This window comes from Mustela nivalis (assembly GCF_964662115.1).
Source record: "Mustela nivalis genome assembly, chromosome: 5".
In the NCBI taxonomy this organism is placed as follows: Eukaryota; Metazoa; Chordata; class Mammalia; order Carnivora; family Mustelidae; genus Mustela; species Mustela nivalis.
Window position 1 is genome coordinate 77,369,425 of NC_139024.1, and position 17,186 is coordinate 77,386,610.

Sequence of the window (17,186 nt, forward strand, 5' to 3'; positions counted from 1 at the left end):
CAGAATGACTATTCTCAAGGTGCTAGCTGGGCTTGAAAAAGGCATGGAAGATATTAGAGAAACTCTTTCTGGAGAAGTAAAAGCCCTTTCTGGAAAAATAAAGGAACTAAAATCTAACCAAGTTGAAATTAAAAAAAGCTATTAATGAGGTACAATAAAAAAAGGAGGTTCTTACTGCTAGGATAAATGAGGCAGAAGAGACAATTAGTGATATAGAAGACCAAATGACAAAGAATAAAGAAGCTGAGCAAAAGAGAGACAAACAACTACTGGACCACGAGGGGAGAATTCGAGAGATAAGTGATACTATAGGATGAAACAACATTAGAATAATTGGGATTCCAGAAAAAAAATAAGAAAGAGAGAGAGGAGCAGAAGATATATTGGAGAGAATTATTGTAGAGTATTTCCCTAATATGGCAAAGGGAACAAGCATAAAAATCCAGGAGGTGCAGAGAACCCTCCTCAAAATCAACAAGAATAGGTCCACACCCTATCACCTAATAATAAAATCTACAAGTCTTAGCAACAAAGAGAAAATCCTGAAAGCAGCCTGGGACAAGAACTGTGTAATATAGATTGGCAGCAGACTTATCCACAGAAACCTGGCAGGCCAGAAAGAACTGGCATGATATATTCAGAGCACTAAATGAGAAAAACATGCAGCCAAGAATACTATATCCAGCTAGGCTATCATTGAAAATAGAAGGAGAGATAAAAAGCTTCCAGGACAAACATAAACTAAAAGTACTTGTAAACACCAAACCAGCTCTACAGGATATATTGAAAGGGGTCCTCTAAGCAAAGAGAGAGCCTAAAAGTAGTAGACCAGAAAAAAACAGAGATAATATATAGTAATAGTCACCTTACAGGCAATACAATGGCACTAAATTCATATCTCTCAATAGTTACCCTGAATGTTAATGGGCTAAATGCCCCAATCAAAAGATGCAGGGTATTAGAATGGATAAAATAACAAAATCCATCAATATGCTGCCTATAAGAAACTCATTTTAGACCCAAAGACACAGATTTAAAGTGAGGGGGTGGAATACAATTTACCATGCTAATGGAGATCAAACTAAAGCTGGGGTGGCAATCTGTATATCAGATCAATTAGATTAGCATGGTAAGATACAAAGAAATGGAAAAATGTCCCATGCTCATGGATTGGAAGAGCAAATATTGTGAAAATGTCTATGCTACCTAAAGCAATCTACACATTTAATGCAATCCCTATCAAAATCCCATCAATTTTTTTTCAAAGAAATGGAACAAATAATCCTAAAATTTATATGGCACCAGAAGAAACTTCGAATAGCCAGAGGAATATTGAAAAAGAAAACCAAAGTTGGTGGCATCCCAATTCCAGACTTCAAGCTCTATTACAAAGCTATCATCATCAAGACAGTATGGTACTGGCACAAAAACAGACACATAGATCAATACAACAAAATAAAAAGCCCAGAAATAGATCCTCAACTCTATGGTCAACTAATGTTTGACAAAGCAGGAAAGAATATCCAATGGAATAACGACAGTCTCTTTTAACAAATGGTGTTGAGAAAATTGGAGAGCCACACTCAGAAAAATGAAACTGGACCATGTCCTTATACCACACACAAAAATAGACTAAAAATGGATGAAGGACCTCCATGTGAGAAAGGAATCCATCAAAATCCTTGAGGAGAACACAGGCAGCAACCTCTTCGACCTCAGCCGCAACAACTTCTTCCTAGGAACAACGCCAAAGGCAAGGGAAGTAAGGGCAAAAATGAACTATTGGGACTTTGTCAAGATCAAAAGCTTTTGCACAGCAAAAGAAACAGTTAACAAAACCAAAAGACAACTGAAAGAATGGGAGAAGATATTTGCAAATGACATATCAGATAAAGGGCTACTATCCAAAATCTATAAAGAACTTATCAAGCTCAACACCCAAAGAACAAATAATCCAATCAAGAAATGGGCAGAGGACATGAACAGACATTTCTGCAAAGAAGACATCCAGATGGCCAACAGACACATGAAAAAGTGCTCCACATCACTCAGCATCAGGGAAATACAAATCAAAATCAGAATGAGACACCACCTCACGCCAGTCAGAATGGCTAAAATTAACTAGTTGGGAAATGACAGATGCTGGGGAGGATGCGGAGAAAGGGGAACCCTCCTACACTATTGGTGAGAATGCAAGCTGATGCAACAACTCTGGAAAACAACATGGAGGTTCCTCAAAAAATTGAAAATAGAAGTACCCTATGACCCAGCAATTGCACTACTGTATTTACCCTAAAGATACAAATGTAGTGATCCAAAGGGGCACGTGCACCCGAATGTTTATAGCAGCAATGTCCACAATAGCCAAAATATGGCAAGAACCTAAATGTCCATCAACAGATGAATGGATAAAGAAGATGTGGTACATATATACAATGGAATACTATGCAGCCATCAAAAGAAATGAAATCTTGCCATTTATGACAACGTGGATGGAAATAGAGGGTATTATGCTTAGCAAAATAAGTCAGTTGGAGAAAGACAACTATCATATGATCTCCCTGATATGAGGAAGTGAAGATAAAATGTGGGGGGCTTGGAGGGTAGGAAAAGAATCAATGAAACAAGATGGGATCTGGAGGGAGACAAACCATAAGACTCTTAATCTCACAAAACAAACTGAGGGTTGCAGGGAGGAAGGGGGTAGGGAGAGGGTGGTGAGATTATGGACATTGGGGAGGGTATGTGCTATGGTAAGTGCTGTGAATTGTGTAAACGTATCGATTCACAGACCTGTACCCCTAAGGCTAATAATACATTTTATGTTAATAATAATAATTAAAAAAAATATGGTCCAAGATCTATAATTAAGGAACTTCTGTGGGAAAGTGTAGAAGACTAAAAACATCAAGTTTGAGCTGTATCAGTTTGAAATTGAGTGGTTTATTCAGGAGTCAGAGAAAAAAGCATCTTGTTTCCCTAGAGACTAGAACTGAAAAAAGAAGCTTACTTCCCTTATTCATTACTGAGGTAGGTAAGGGTGAACCATAATAAAATAAATCTCTGTTTTATTTATCATAGTATATGACTGGGGTACAAACACACAAGCAAGGAAATTTACATGAACCTCAAAATAGATAAATGGCTATTAAGACATAATGATTTTACTGTATATAAGTAGAATAATCATTATAATACCATCGCCCTTAATCATTTGCACCATCTGCTAATGCCTGGATTAGTTGCCATTGGTTTTTAGTCCTTGATTCATTGCTACTTTCCCTAAATATTATTACTATCTTATTTTAATTTTTTTAAATTTCATTTATTTATTTGGGAGAGAGAAAGAGAGTGAGAGAGAGAGAGCAAGCACTAGTGGTGAGGTGGTGGACAGAGGGAGAAGCAGACTTCCCTGTGAGCAGGGAGCCTGATGCAGGGCTCAGTCCCAGAACCCGGGGATCATGACCTGAGCCAAAGGCAGATGCTTAACTAACTGAGCCACCAAAGTGTCCCACTATTACTATTCTAAATCTTGGTCATTTTAACAAATATGACAATAATCCCATCAGCACTTCACCTTGTGGATCTGAGCCAGGATTTGATGCATGTGAACTGCAGCGTCCACAAAATGTGTTTCCTCAACATCACTTTAGAAAAACTCTCCTTTCTTTTTCCTTTTTTTTTTTTTTTTTTTTTTTTATGAGCAGTGAGGACGCATCGCCTTACGGTTTCCATTGCCAACAGCCATCCCTTGTTTCCTTTTCCTCTGTCTTTCTTTTTCCTTTTTTTTTTTTTTTTTTTTTTTTTTTTTTTTTTTTTTTTTTATGAGCAGTGAGGAAAAACTCTCCTGCATCCAGATAGGAGATAAATTGCTCTGCTAACAACCCAATGAAAGCAATGTTGCGATGTTCGTGAGATGGCTTTCTGTGTTTCTGAGGTCTCAAAAGTTGTGCTTCTTTAAAGATGTTGAGGAATTTCCAATGTAATCTATAGTCCACAAGTCTTAACATAGGGAAAAAAATACACATGCATTTATGTGGCATGAATAGCTTATAAGAAATTTTCATAACAGTCTATTTCAAAAGTGATGACATGGAGGCAGGTGACTTAGTCTAGAAGAGCTCTTCTCAATTTCAGCACTATTGACATTTGGTGCCAGATGATTTTTTGTTTGAGGGAGCTTTCCAGTGCACTGCAGGCTGTTTAGAGATTCCCTGGCCTGTGTCCACTACTGGAACCCTGTCTTCCATCTGTGACAAGCAAAAATGTGTTGGCCATTGCTAAATATCTTCTGGGGCGTTAAATTGCCCTTAGTTGAGAGCCACTGGCCCAGAAGTTGATACAGCAATAACTAAAACGATCTTTATTTATTAGTAGGAAATGTGTCTTATAAAAATTGTTTCCTGGGGCACCTTGGTGGCTCAATGGGTTAAAGCCTCTGCCTTCAGTTCAGGTCATGATCCCAGGGTCCTAGGATCGAGCCCCATATTGGGACCTCTGCTCAGCAGGGAACCTGCTTCTCTTTCTCTCTCTCTCTCTCTCTCTGCCTACTGTGATCTCTGTCAAATAAATGAATAAAATCTTAAAAAAAAATTCCCTTAAAATGAAAGAAATTTGATGTACGTAAACATATGGATACGAAGACTGAGTATTTCTTAGCAACATTCCAGTGAGGTAGGCCTCTGAAAATAATGGCATGGTTCTATGACCCGAAGGCCAATGCTCAATAACTTTGCTGAAGTCCTGGTTCCAAAAACGTGTGTGTTGATTAAACAACAGAATGGCATCTTTAAACAAATTATTTAAAGCTTTGTACACTCAACCCAATGACAAGTTAGATTCTCCCCAAGAATTAAAAACGTATTTCCTGTCTGCAGTGAAGTGTAAAATGAAGAATCACCAGAGAAAATGTAATGACTGAACCATTTAGCCCAGCCCAAATAAATACTTTTATTTCCTCTCCTTTTCTAAAACAAACAGAACTCAACCAAAAGTTTATCTTTTCTTTATTTGGAATTCTGTTGTGCTGCTCACATCACACAGAAAAAGTGAAATGTTAGTGAACAAGCATGCCTCAGTAGATCAACATAAGGCATTTATTACAAATGAATTCCAAATAATTAGTGGAGGAGATCATGAAATGTTCAGAGGGAAAAAAGGGACTGAATTTCAAACAGGAGGGGGTCTGAGCTATTAATGGGTAATCTGCACGACTTTTGTTAATCCCCTGGGGCTCCTGTTACAGGTGGTTCATATTTCTAAGCAGTGAAGTATGTGAGATGAATGGAAAATTTCTCCTTAACATTTTCCACTACCCAACCTTCGCATGAAAAGCCCTCTACCAGATCAGGCAGCTGGTTTATTATAACTTTTTATTCAGAAACATATCACTATTCAGTACCCCTACCCTTTGCTCCTCACCAGAGATTTTCCTTTCTGCATTTTCCTGGTATAGAATTTCTTTTGGAGAAAGTCTGCAGTTAACTTATAATATAGACGAGAAGTATTATTTAGTTTTAAAAAGAGTGGAGCACTTGAGTCAATGTTCATATTTATTAGGTCTGAGAAGGGAAATGCATGTTTTAGAAAAGTTTCATATATTGTACGTATGAAATGGCTCTAACCTCTACCAATAGTTGCAGGAGAGATGAATTAGAAAAATATAGATTACTTTTCTTGTATATATCATTTGAGTTTAAAAAGTACTGAAAAAGTATGTCGTGAAATGAGTCCTTAATTTTATCCAAAAGAAATGTAAAAAACTTATTTAAATGAGATAAATGTGCAAATACACAGAGAACCAAAAACTAAAACACACCCAAACAAGTGGGGCATTGCCTGCCCCTGAACTAAGGAAAGAAAACATTACACTGACACTTTTATTTTTCATATTTAAATTATTCTTGTATTTATTCCTGTGAGCCCCTGTCATAGTCTCTGATTCTAGTGAAGTTGTTCTTCTTCCATTAAAATGCCAGGTTTCTCTCTGCATGCCTTCTTACCTTTTCTTTCCAGAGGCATTCCACTTACCCTCTGCAACTTGTCATATACAACTCTTCTGATATTAATTAATCAAAAGCTATTTCTGTCAGTTTCTAAATATATTTAGATCTACAGCTTTGCTCAGTTCTCTGCAGATTTTAATGAGGTACAGCCCTGGCCTTAGGCCTGGAACCATTAGAAGGGACCTCAAGGAGGAGGATGCAAATAGAATTTTAAAGATATGTGGGCTATTTTACAGGAGAGGAAGACTGTAAAAGGCATAGACGTGTCTGTTTCTTATGTTGTTTGTCCTCTCCTCTCCCACTTGTATTGGTGACATCAATATTGAACCTCTTAAACTTTTCATTAAAAACTTGGAAAGTGCAGGGGCACCAGGGTGGCTCACTTGTTTAAGCGTCCTCCCTACCCCTGATTTGGGCTCAGGTCATGATCTCAGGGTTGTGAAATTGAGCGGCATTTCAGGCTCCGTGCTCAGCACAGAGTCCTTTCCCTTGGCTCCTCCCCTGTTCCCTTTCTCTTTCTTTCTTTTTCAAGTGAATAATGAATAAAATTTTAAAAAAATTCTTGGAAAATGGGGTCAGGGCTTTCTAAGTGCTGTTCATATACGACTGTTATAGCAATTTGTTTGTGAACTATTATCCCCACTGCCGGTTTCTTTCCTTCAAATGGTTCATTCTCCATTGCTACTGAAATTCTTTTGCTGATATGCAGATTATATTACATCACTTCTCCACCTTACAGATTTTATCGGCTCTTCTTTGCCTAGAGCACAAAGTCCAAATGCCTTATCATGGCATATAATTAAGCTTGTTCATGATTTTACCTCCACTCTCTTTATAGTCACATTTTCTGCATCTCCCCCTGCTCTTTCTCTGCACTCAAGGACCCAGCTACTTGCAGGTCCTCAAATACATCCTGAAATGGTATACCTTAGATATATTGCAGGTTTGTTTCCAGACCCCTTCAATAACGTGAGTACCACAAGAAAGCTAGTCCAATAAATTTGTTGGTTTCTCATGCACATAAAAGTTACGGTTATACTATATTGTAGTCTATTAAGTTTGGAATAGCATTATGTCTTTTAAAAAGTACATACTTTAATAAAAAACATGTTATTGCTAAAGAATTCTATCATCTGAGCTGTGAGTGAGTTATAATCACTGATCACAGATCACTGTAACAAATGTAATAACAATGAAAAAGTTTGAACTATTGCAAGAATGTATAATAATTTTGTGTTGCTTGAACTATTGTGAGAATTACCTAAATGTGACACAGAGACATGAAATGAGCAATGGTGTTGGAAAAATGATGCCAGTGGGTTTGTTTGATGCAAACTTTGAATTCGTAAGAAGCACAATGTCCACAAAGTACAGTGAAGTGAAGCACAACAAAATACAACAAGATACATTTCTTATATCTTTATAAAAATAGCTTTCTAAGCACTACATGCAGATCAGTCATTTTAATCCCCAAGCAACTCTTTGAAGTAAATACTGTTATTTCCATTTTGTAGAAATGAGAAAACCGAGACACAGAGTATTGAGTACTTAACTGATGGCCCTCAATATGTGTCAAGCTAGAGTCAGGATTTGAACCCAGCCATTCCAGTCGCAGAGTTAGTGTTTTTTCCTCTTCTTTCCACCCACATTTGCCTGACACAGCTCAATTCATTCTCCAAGGTCTAGCTTTTAGTTTCATTGCTTTCTTGAATTGTATTTGACCCCTCTACCCCAGAGTGATTATTATCCTCTGGGCCACTACTGTTCTTTAAATATTCTTCAAAAATACAGTTATGAGGCTATAATACATATGCTATAATTAATGATTTACATGATTCCTCTTAATTCAGATAGGGTTCTAAATCTTATTTTTTTTAACTCAGTGTGAAACACTGTGTTTTATTTGTGAATAAATGAATGAATAAGTAATTAAATGAACATCTTTTTTGAAAAGTTTGTTTACTTAAGCAATCTCTACATCCAACATGGGGCTCAAACTCATGACTTTGAGATTAAGAGCTGCATGCTCTCTCAACTATCGCCAGGAACCCAGAACATCTTTTAATTTAATCAATGGTACGTACATAGCCCTTTGCTGAATTCAATACCGTTATAAATATTCTAGGATAGCTGGGTGATAGAATGAGAGGCGATTTCTTTCTTTCTTTCTTTTTCTTTCTTTCTTTCTCTTTTCCCTTTCTTTTTTCTGTTTCCCTTTCTCTCTCTCTCTCTCTCTCTTTTTTCTAAGATTTTATTTATTTATTTGACAGAGATCACAAGTAGGCAGAGAGGTAGGCAGAGAGAGAGAGAGAAGAGGAAGCAGACTCCTTGCTAAGCAGAGATCCCGATTTGGGGCTCGATCCCAGGACCCTGAGACCATGACCTGAGACGTAGGCAGAGACTTTAACCCACTGAGCCACCCAGGCGCCCCTCTTTCTTTCCCCTTCCTTCCTTCCTTCCTTCCTTCCTTCCTTCCTTCCTTCCTCCCTTTCTTCCTCTCTTTCTTTGTTTCTCTTATCTGCATGCAATCACACTTTTTCTGAATAAAAAGAAAACATGGATTATTTAGATTAATTTTTAAAATCTGGGGGAGCTAAGACAACAATAATAAAACCTTGCATGTATAAAAACAATATCCTGAATTAAGAAAGATGTTCTGTTTCCTCTTTAAAAAATGACATACCTTCATCAAGATATGTGAGATATTAAAATACACAGTAAAAATACCAATGTCTCACTTTATTTTAGAATATATGAAGTGTTAGGGAAGAGTTATGCCTTTATTTTCTACATTAGACAACATAGTCTAGAGTGGGCTAAAGTTCAGCTGCATTTCTCAGGTAGAGGCGATGTGGTGGACTTGACCCGGAAAGGTGCTGGCTTGAATTATAATGGAGCTTCCACAGTGGTGCCCCGTTTCATCTTGCCCACTAGGGGTGATTTTAGGATAAGTAGTTTCTGGCTTAGAATGTATAGCTTCATAGATCAAAGGCAACCCCTTTGAGCTGCGTCCAGAAACACCCTGGTCGCCAGTGCGAGCTGTGGTGCATGGATGTTAATACGATCCATCTGGCTGAGACCCTTAAGCGAACAAGCTGCTGCTGCATTTTATTTTATAGTACCAGAAACGATCCCGGGGCTTTCACGGCAGCCTCTGCTCTATCACACTCCTGTAATAGGCTGGAAAACACAAAAATTATGGGTGAGACATTCTGCATAAAAAGGGAAGTTGTAAATCAGTAAAAAAAAAAAAAAGAGAGAGACAGACTGGGTTTTTGTTATTGTATTGATTTGCAGGTATCACAGGATTTAACTTTTAGCAGTGTGATGCATGCTGGGTATGTGTTAATGCACCAAGAATGGTTCATAGTCCAAGGAGGAAACTGCTTTTTTTTTTTCTTGAGGTTCATTTTTGACATTTGGTATATTAAAGGCAAACAATATGTTCCAGAGATAGTTGATATTCACCATAGACATTTAGTTGCACAGTTTAAATATTATGGCATTTCTAAGCTAATACAAAATAAATTTTCAATCTTTTAGTAGATACTGCCAGCACACTGTGTGGGTGCTCAGAAATCAATTAAAAATAAAATGCAACCTATTTTAGGATTCTAGTGCCTCACCGCACAATACATTGTTTTCATGAGAACAGAAGTGTCAAGTTTTTCTAAGTTAAAGCACGGTGTTTTTAAATGGGAAAGGCAGTATGTAAGTAAATACTTTCAAAATACGTTCTTTATTTTTTGTAGAATTTTGTCAAGTAAAAGTTCCTAGAAGGATATTTGTTTCTTGTTCAGGTGGGATCATGTTTACTGGATAGGAGCTTTTCTCTCATTCTGTTTCTTCTGTCTAGAATGTTACTCCTTTTCTCTTTATCCTATTAAATTTCTGTTTATTCTTTCAAACTTGTCTCACCTAAATGTACCCTCTTTCTGAAATATTCCCTTATTTTCCAAGGCCTACATAACCATTTCCTCCATTGACTTCATATTCATAGATGTGGAAACTCTTAACATTCTGAGATAGTTGTATAGATGTATACCTGCTCTTCTAAAGTACGAACAACTTGAAAGTAGAACCTGTCTTCAGTACCTGTCTGGGTCAGAGTAGAGGCTCACTTGATAACTTGTAGTTGTATTTACCCATACGGAACAAATGTGCCGACCTGCTCTAACTATCTATGTTTATATACAAATTCTTACGATTTTTCAGAGCTGAATAATCTGGAGGAAAAAGGAGCATTTGTATCATGGGCAGTATGGTTCCACTGTGGTGTTGAGTGGATAAACTTGACCCTAGCACTATGTTGTGCCATTTTTAAACCACGTAAATTTCATAGATACATATATGGTTCATATAGAGTACATATGGGAGACCTACATTTTCATTTCTTCTCAGCCTCTCCTTAGAGCTGTGTATTATAAACCAGCTCCCTGAAGGTAGAGGGAGGTTTTCTTTTTCAAACAACACACGAGGATGTTTCCTCCAAGGAAGAGAGTTATATTGTCATCTGGAGAAAAACAAGAAAAGCCAGTAAAGTAACAAATAGTGCACAGGAAGAGAGTTATATTGTCAGCTGGAGAAAAACAAGAAAAGCCAGTAAAGTAACAAATAGTGCACATTCTTCCTAGACAAGAAGCTGTAGAGAAAAAGGAGATTAAAAGGAGGTAGGACTTGGTCCTACCCTCGGATGGCTTTTGGTTTACTTTCCAGACATAAGGCAAGGGTCTTACCTAGAAAGAAATTCCTGTTCTGGTGGTGGTCATGCTGGTGGCGGTGCTGATCTTTCGATTTTTCGCTGCAGACTGCCTTCCTACCAGTTGCCTAAGCTGTTCTTTTCCAGGGGTATTTTAGTACCTGCTCGCTCTTCCCTTTGTCATGCAAACGGCACAAGGGTTTCTAGCTCAGAGTCATGCAGTGAAAACGCAGGCAGAAAATCTCCTCATTAGGTTCATATCACCTTCCCTAAACAGTAAAATGATTATATAGGCTTAAAGATAGGACAAGCTTGTTGGGAGGGGGCTACCCAGGGATTTTATTCATCCTATCCTGGATTTCACATAAGTGAAACGTAAAGGGAATAGTGAAGTCAGAACGACTCTAAATCTAAGACTTTTATTTATCAAATGTGAAAGAGACAAAATGTTCTGTTTAAAGACAAGTGGCTCTGGCTGATAGGTAATCCAAATATTCAATCTAAAGTATGAAAAAAGTCGCCCTTCTGGTTCATTGCAGCTGTCTTGATGTGGTACCGTCTCTCCCCTCTGTTCCCGACCTTGCCACCAATGCACTCCATTGACTGTGGCAGCCCTAGGATCTGAGGCAGGTAGAAGAGGGAACTCATCTTTCTGGGCCATCGTATAGTTAATTATATGAAATGTTGCTGTGACAGCCTGTAACACGTCTATTTTGGGGGTTAGATTTGTTCTTAAATATTTGAACATTTTTATTTAGAGAACAGAGTTTTATGAATGAAAGTAGTTAACAACAGCATCTAGGTCTCTGTATCTGTACCTAGAGGAATGAGAATGAGCTCTTTTGACTGTCACTGATAAAACACTCTGTGTCTCTTCTGTGGGAACTTGCAAACACCCTGTCCAGGATCAGCCACATAGCTCAGAAAGAGTTCTCATACCTGGTCCTCCATCAGGGAGGAGCTGACGTGACACAGTGGACTGGAGAGTGTGAGGATCCGTCCCTCAATAATGTCCTGTGCTGCTGGGCCCTGAAGAATTTATTCTGAACTAGGAGTTAAGCTACTCAATTTAGACTTGGTCTAGAAAAAGGAGGAAGATGATGATAGTGAGGTGGAGAAGAAGAGAGGAGGAAGGGGGAAGGGAGAAAGAGAGGAGCAAAAGGAGGAGATTCTAGAAATTGGTGCTATGCAACAAGACCAAGTTCAGGACTTCTCAAGGTGAACCCCCATCCTCTGTGTCCTGACGACTGTTGAGGTAAGCATCTTAGAGTTATGTTCTATTAGAAGGCAAGCACAGGTTCAACCTTGGGGTATGGAGTGCCTCCAAAATCCTTTGCCATTACCCCCTCATTACCTGATTAAAGGCAAGTCCATTCATTTTCTTGAACCTCAGTTTTATTTTAAACCCACAAAGTAGGATAACTACAGAATTGTTGCGATGATCAAGTGCTGCATTATTTATAACAAAGGTTCACAATCCAAAAAGCATTGATTACATGTAATTATAATAACAACATATTAGGAAGAATTCACATTGATGACTTTAAGGCATTTGGTTCAAGTACTTTGAGGATATGTCTCAACACCTCAGAAAAATGCAATGACATAATATTGCCTTTCTGTGATGTGCAAACTAAGGGACTTGGAAGCATTGTTCAAAAGAAAAGTTAATTTTGCTTTGCTATGAGATTGGATCCCCAGGACAGAAATATAAAGGAACTTCTCCCAAATTGCAACTGATAGGCACTGGAAAGAGAAATTAATCCCATTTTAGATTTATAGCCCCATAACAACAATATTAGGACTGAAGTACCAAAAGTTTTGAAGGTAAAATGTCTATGTTCTGAAATGCTTAATGATATTTCCTGCATAAACTGGAAAGAATATCAGTTCAGAGGAAAATAACAAAATGTACAAAAAGGAATATGTGAAATATTTCTTGCAGGTGCAAGATTCATGATGTTTCCTGTTGTTCATTCAAATATTTCTTATGGAGAAATACTCAGAGAACAATAGATGACAGTGAAGAAAAATCAACGACAATGAGATTCCCAGTCATGGCTGCTTCTCTTTAGTCTGGATTGGGAGGGACTTGAGTCTTTATTATTTAAAATTTATGGATTAAGAAAATAGTATAGGAGATTTTTGAAAGGCGAAACTGGTGCTTCTTTCTTGCAGGACTTCTTGAACAAGCTCAAGACCCAGCGACATTCATGCAGTCCGAAAGTGTTACACTTTTTTATGCAAATGGCTCGAAAGTATTGTCAATACTCTCATTTCCTATCGATGATACTTTTCCAAAGATATCTTAAGAGCATCTGCTAAACTCTTTTTTTGAGAATATTCTCTTGCTCTGAAAAAAATCGGTGTGGCCCACCGAAAACCCCAGCAGTCGCCCCATCACTGGTCAGGAGGTCAGGGAGCAGTAGGAACTTGAAGCGCTCTTCCGTCAGTGTGGACGCAGAATGAGGCAAGTTAGTCTCACCTGTCTTTGTAGCTTTCCTTGGTCTTTCCAGAAAAGGTTTTGGTTGATAGTTAATCCAAATATCCAAACTAAAATATGAAAAAAAATCCCCTGTCTGGTTTATTGCAGCTATCTTGCTGCAATAGCTCTGCCCCCTCTGCTCCCTACCTTGCTGCCAACACACTTCATCCACTGTTGTACCCTGGGGATCTTAGTGCATTAAGGATGCAGGTGGAAGAGAGAGCTCATCTTTCTGGGCTATCTTCTCCCACACCTTCCAGAACTAATAGTCATATTACTCTGTCTGTCTATCCATCCTACTCTTCCTATTTTTATCTACCCTGGGAACTGGACTTGCCCTGTCCTCCCCACCAAGTGTTACCCAGACCACCTTCCACCCTTATGTGCTCCCCAGCTCAGTAAACAGAAAAGTCACTCATTGTTTTTTGGCAATTACCGAAAAAAAAAATCGGATAATTTTTTTTTTTTACAGTTGAACAAAGGAAATGTTTGGCAAATTCTCCTTAATATGTAGGAATAAATCTTGCTCAGAAGAATTGCAGGCAGTGTGAGAGTTAAGAGATATTGAGTCCTTGATATGGCACTTTTGGGTGCCCATGAAGGCAGGAAGGACTGCCAGAGCAGAGGACTGGAGGTCGGCCATGCATGTTGGCTCTTGGATTGTGCGTGTTCTGGCCTGTGCCACCTAGGAGCTCTCTCGTGTGGGAAACATTAAAAATGGGGAAGGAAAAAAATCAGATTTAACTGCCTAATTTGTAATACTAGCTCACATATGATGTGAGAAGTAGTGGCTGATACAAAGACGTCCCACACAGAGGTGTCATGCTCAGAAAACAACCCTCCAGAGGACGGGCTATAATGGTCAAAGGTGGTCCCAGACTAGCAGGAGCAGCATCACCTGGGAAGGTGAGAAACCCAAATTCGTGGGCCTTGACTCAGACCTCTTGTATTGGAAACTCTGGGGATGGGGCCCAGCATTCTGTGTTTTGACAAGACTTCCGGGTTAGTTTGGTACAGGCTAAAGTATGAGAACCAGTGATGGAGAGGGAAGTACCTGCACTTTGCATAGGAAGATATGATGAAACTCACAGCTGCACTACAATTTATACCCTAAGTTGTTTTAGAAACATTTTAGGTAGCTATCCTCATTTTGAATTACTTTAAGTCACAATCTGAATCTCTTTATTTAGCTCTACAGTAGACTCATGGTATCAGATGCAGAGTTGTGAGGAAATGTCAGGTAATATACATGAAGAGACTATTTAACACTGAAAAGAAATATGACAATATCAGATAAATATTTCCTCCCCAGTTTCTCTCTTTTCTTCCTTCCTTTCCCTGCTTCTTTCTTCCACTTCTCTCTTTTCCTTCCTTTCTCCATTCTTTCATTCCATATTCCCGTTTTCCCTTTCTTTCTTCCTTCTGTGTTTTTGCTATACATGTGTGCGGCCTATAGTTCCTTGGTTTTAAATGAACCCTAAATGCTCCAAGGATTGAATTAATTTATACTCCATTAATTATTGTATTTATGAAAAAAATAAGAAAAATTATTTGGTCTTCCAACTATGTTTATTCACCATAACCCTTACTAAAGAATTTTTTTTATGAGTCTGAGTGTGAGTCAGCACTATTTGGGTTAAACTGCACTATTATCTTTTAAACAAAACATGGTTTTTAAATTATGTGAAAAATTTCTTGGGAAAAATAAATTTCCAATTTGGGGAAAAAATGTTGGATGTTCTAGTTCCAAGCACTGCTGAGTTTATGTCACTGTTGATATGAAATAGTTGGTGCTTCATCAATTTCAGGGTGCAGATAATAATAAAGGAATATCCATGAACTGCTTTTTTTGATTTATGAAATAGATAATGCCATTTGATATTGTAAAATCTAATGTTATGCCTGACCTGAAATGAATAGACAGAACACCAATAATAAATGAATCCCAGAAATAATTTATATATATATGTGTGTGTGTGTGTTTGTGTGTATATATATATATATATATATATATATATATACACATATATCTCATATATATATGTATATGAAACAGAATTAGTGTCTCATTTCACAAGTCTGTCTTTTCTTTGAAAGACACTGTAATATAATTGAAAGAATATGTGGTTTGGAATTTAATAGGCTGGCACTTGAATAGCAGCCATACCTGTGGGCAACTAGCTTGTGGGCAAATTACTTTACTTTAATGATCATCAGTTTTTTCATTAATAATCAGATAAGTAATATGACTCTATGAAACTATAGTAAAAATTAAATTAAAAATATGGAAATTATTGCAGCAGCCCCATATTAATTTATGGAATCCTTTTATAGTGATGAAAGTCACTCATCCTCCAGATATATTTAAGAGCAGAGGAGTCACACATATGAAATACTATATGAAATAATATGAAGTATTAATAAATACTACAGAGTAGTTTTGATTCCTAGTTAATGACAAATGATGATAGAAAAATGAAAATGCTGATGAGAAAATTGGGATTTGGGTCTAGAAAAAGCCAAGAAATTTACCTCTGAATAAACAAGTTGTTTAGTAGAGTAGAGACATAACATGTGCATTTCATGAATGAAGCAGTAATGACCCATTGGAATATTGCTTGCTCAGTTAGGTTACATTTTAAATTATTGAATATATAGAAAAGAAAGTATTCAGTTTCAAAAATATATAAAGCGATAAAATCAGTTCTAAGTAAGGCCATTAAGTTATATTGACCTTGAATGCTTCATTGAACTGAGTTAAGGAGCTGTATCCAGTCATGTGAAAGGGATTTTCCTTTTTAATTGTTAATGAGCAGTTCTACCATGACAAAGCAAGGCTGCTCCTCGTTTAATTGGCTCATGTCTTGCTTGAGAAATCAAAGTACAAGTTTCTAATCCTGTTCTTTATCCCTAGCTTACCATTAAATTCTCAGCCCTTACCTCTTCTTCCTGAGTTTCCTGCCTCTTTACTCCTCTTGTACTATCTTCACTACTTGAATTCCTCTATATTCCTTAGGCACTCCTCTAAGAAACCCTTTTCTATTATCATCTCACCCCCTTAAATTGGGCAGAATATCTCTGATCTTTGAATCCCCATGGATTTCATAAATGCTACTTTGTTTGGTAACTACTTAAGCCTGTGGCCCTGTGAGCCCTCTAGAGAATCTTTCTTTGGCATCATCACCTGCAGTTTCTAGAACAGAGCCTAGCACGGTACCTGCTACATGTAAATGTGCAGAGTTAAATTGTTCTAGCAAAGTTGGGAGGTGTTGTGGGCAACATGACATAGCTTGGGATAATTTCTAGAGCAAGAGCCAGAGTCAGCTCACATTTTGGCTATAAAGATAAAGCCACACATGCAAACAATTTGCTTCATCACAAAACTGTTTTATTTGTTCCATGTATATTTATGCAAAACCTATGCACTTCCTCCCCTATTTTATTTTTTTTTAAGTTAGGGCCAAGTATACGCTGGCCTGGGAAATACAGCTTTCATGTGATTTTGTTTTTTTCTGGAATGGACACACTGACGCAAAACAATACAATACAAAAAGTCAATTGATAAGATGCAAACCTGAAATGTAGCATTTTTAAAACGCTGGAATAGAACAATACCACTTTTAATGTGCACACTTATCATTATTTTAATTTTTTGTTTTAATTTCTATACTCATGAGACAGTCCTATAATGAAATACCCACTATAGTAATCTAATACTTTTCACGGTGTACACATAGATGTTACTTCATTAGAACCAAAGTTTAAAAAGTTTGATGAACAACGGTCTTCTTCACAGAACAAATGTTGATTTGAATTGATTCCAATTTATTACTTGAAAAACTAACTTTTAATTGTTTTTAACCATGAAAGTCTAAATAAAATTTTTATCTAATGGCTATAAATTCCTCAAAAACATCGTAAGAGAAATTCTCAAATTTGATGCATGTACGTAGTTGAGTAAGTGATATTACTTAACTACTCATGAATGCAACTGAAG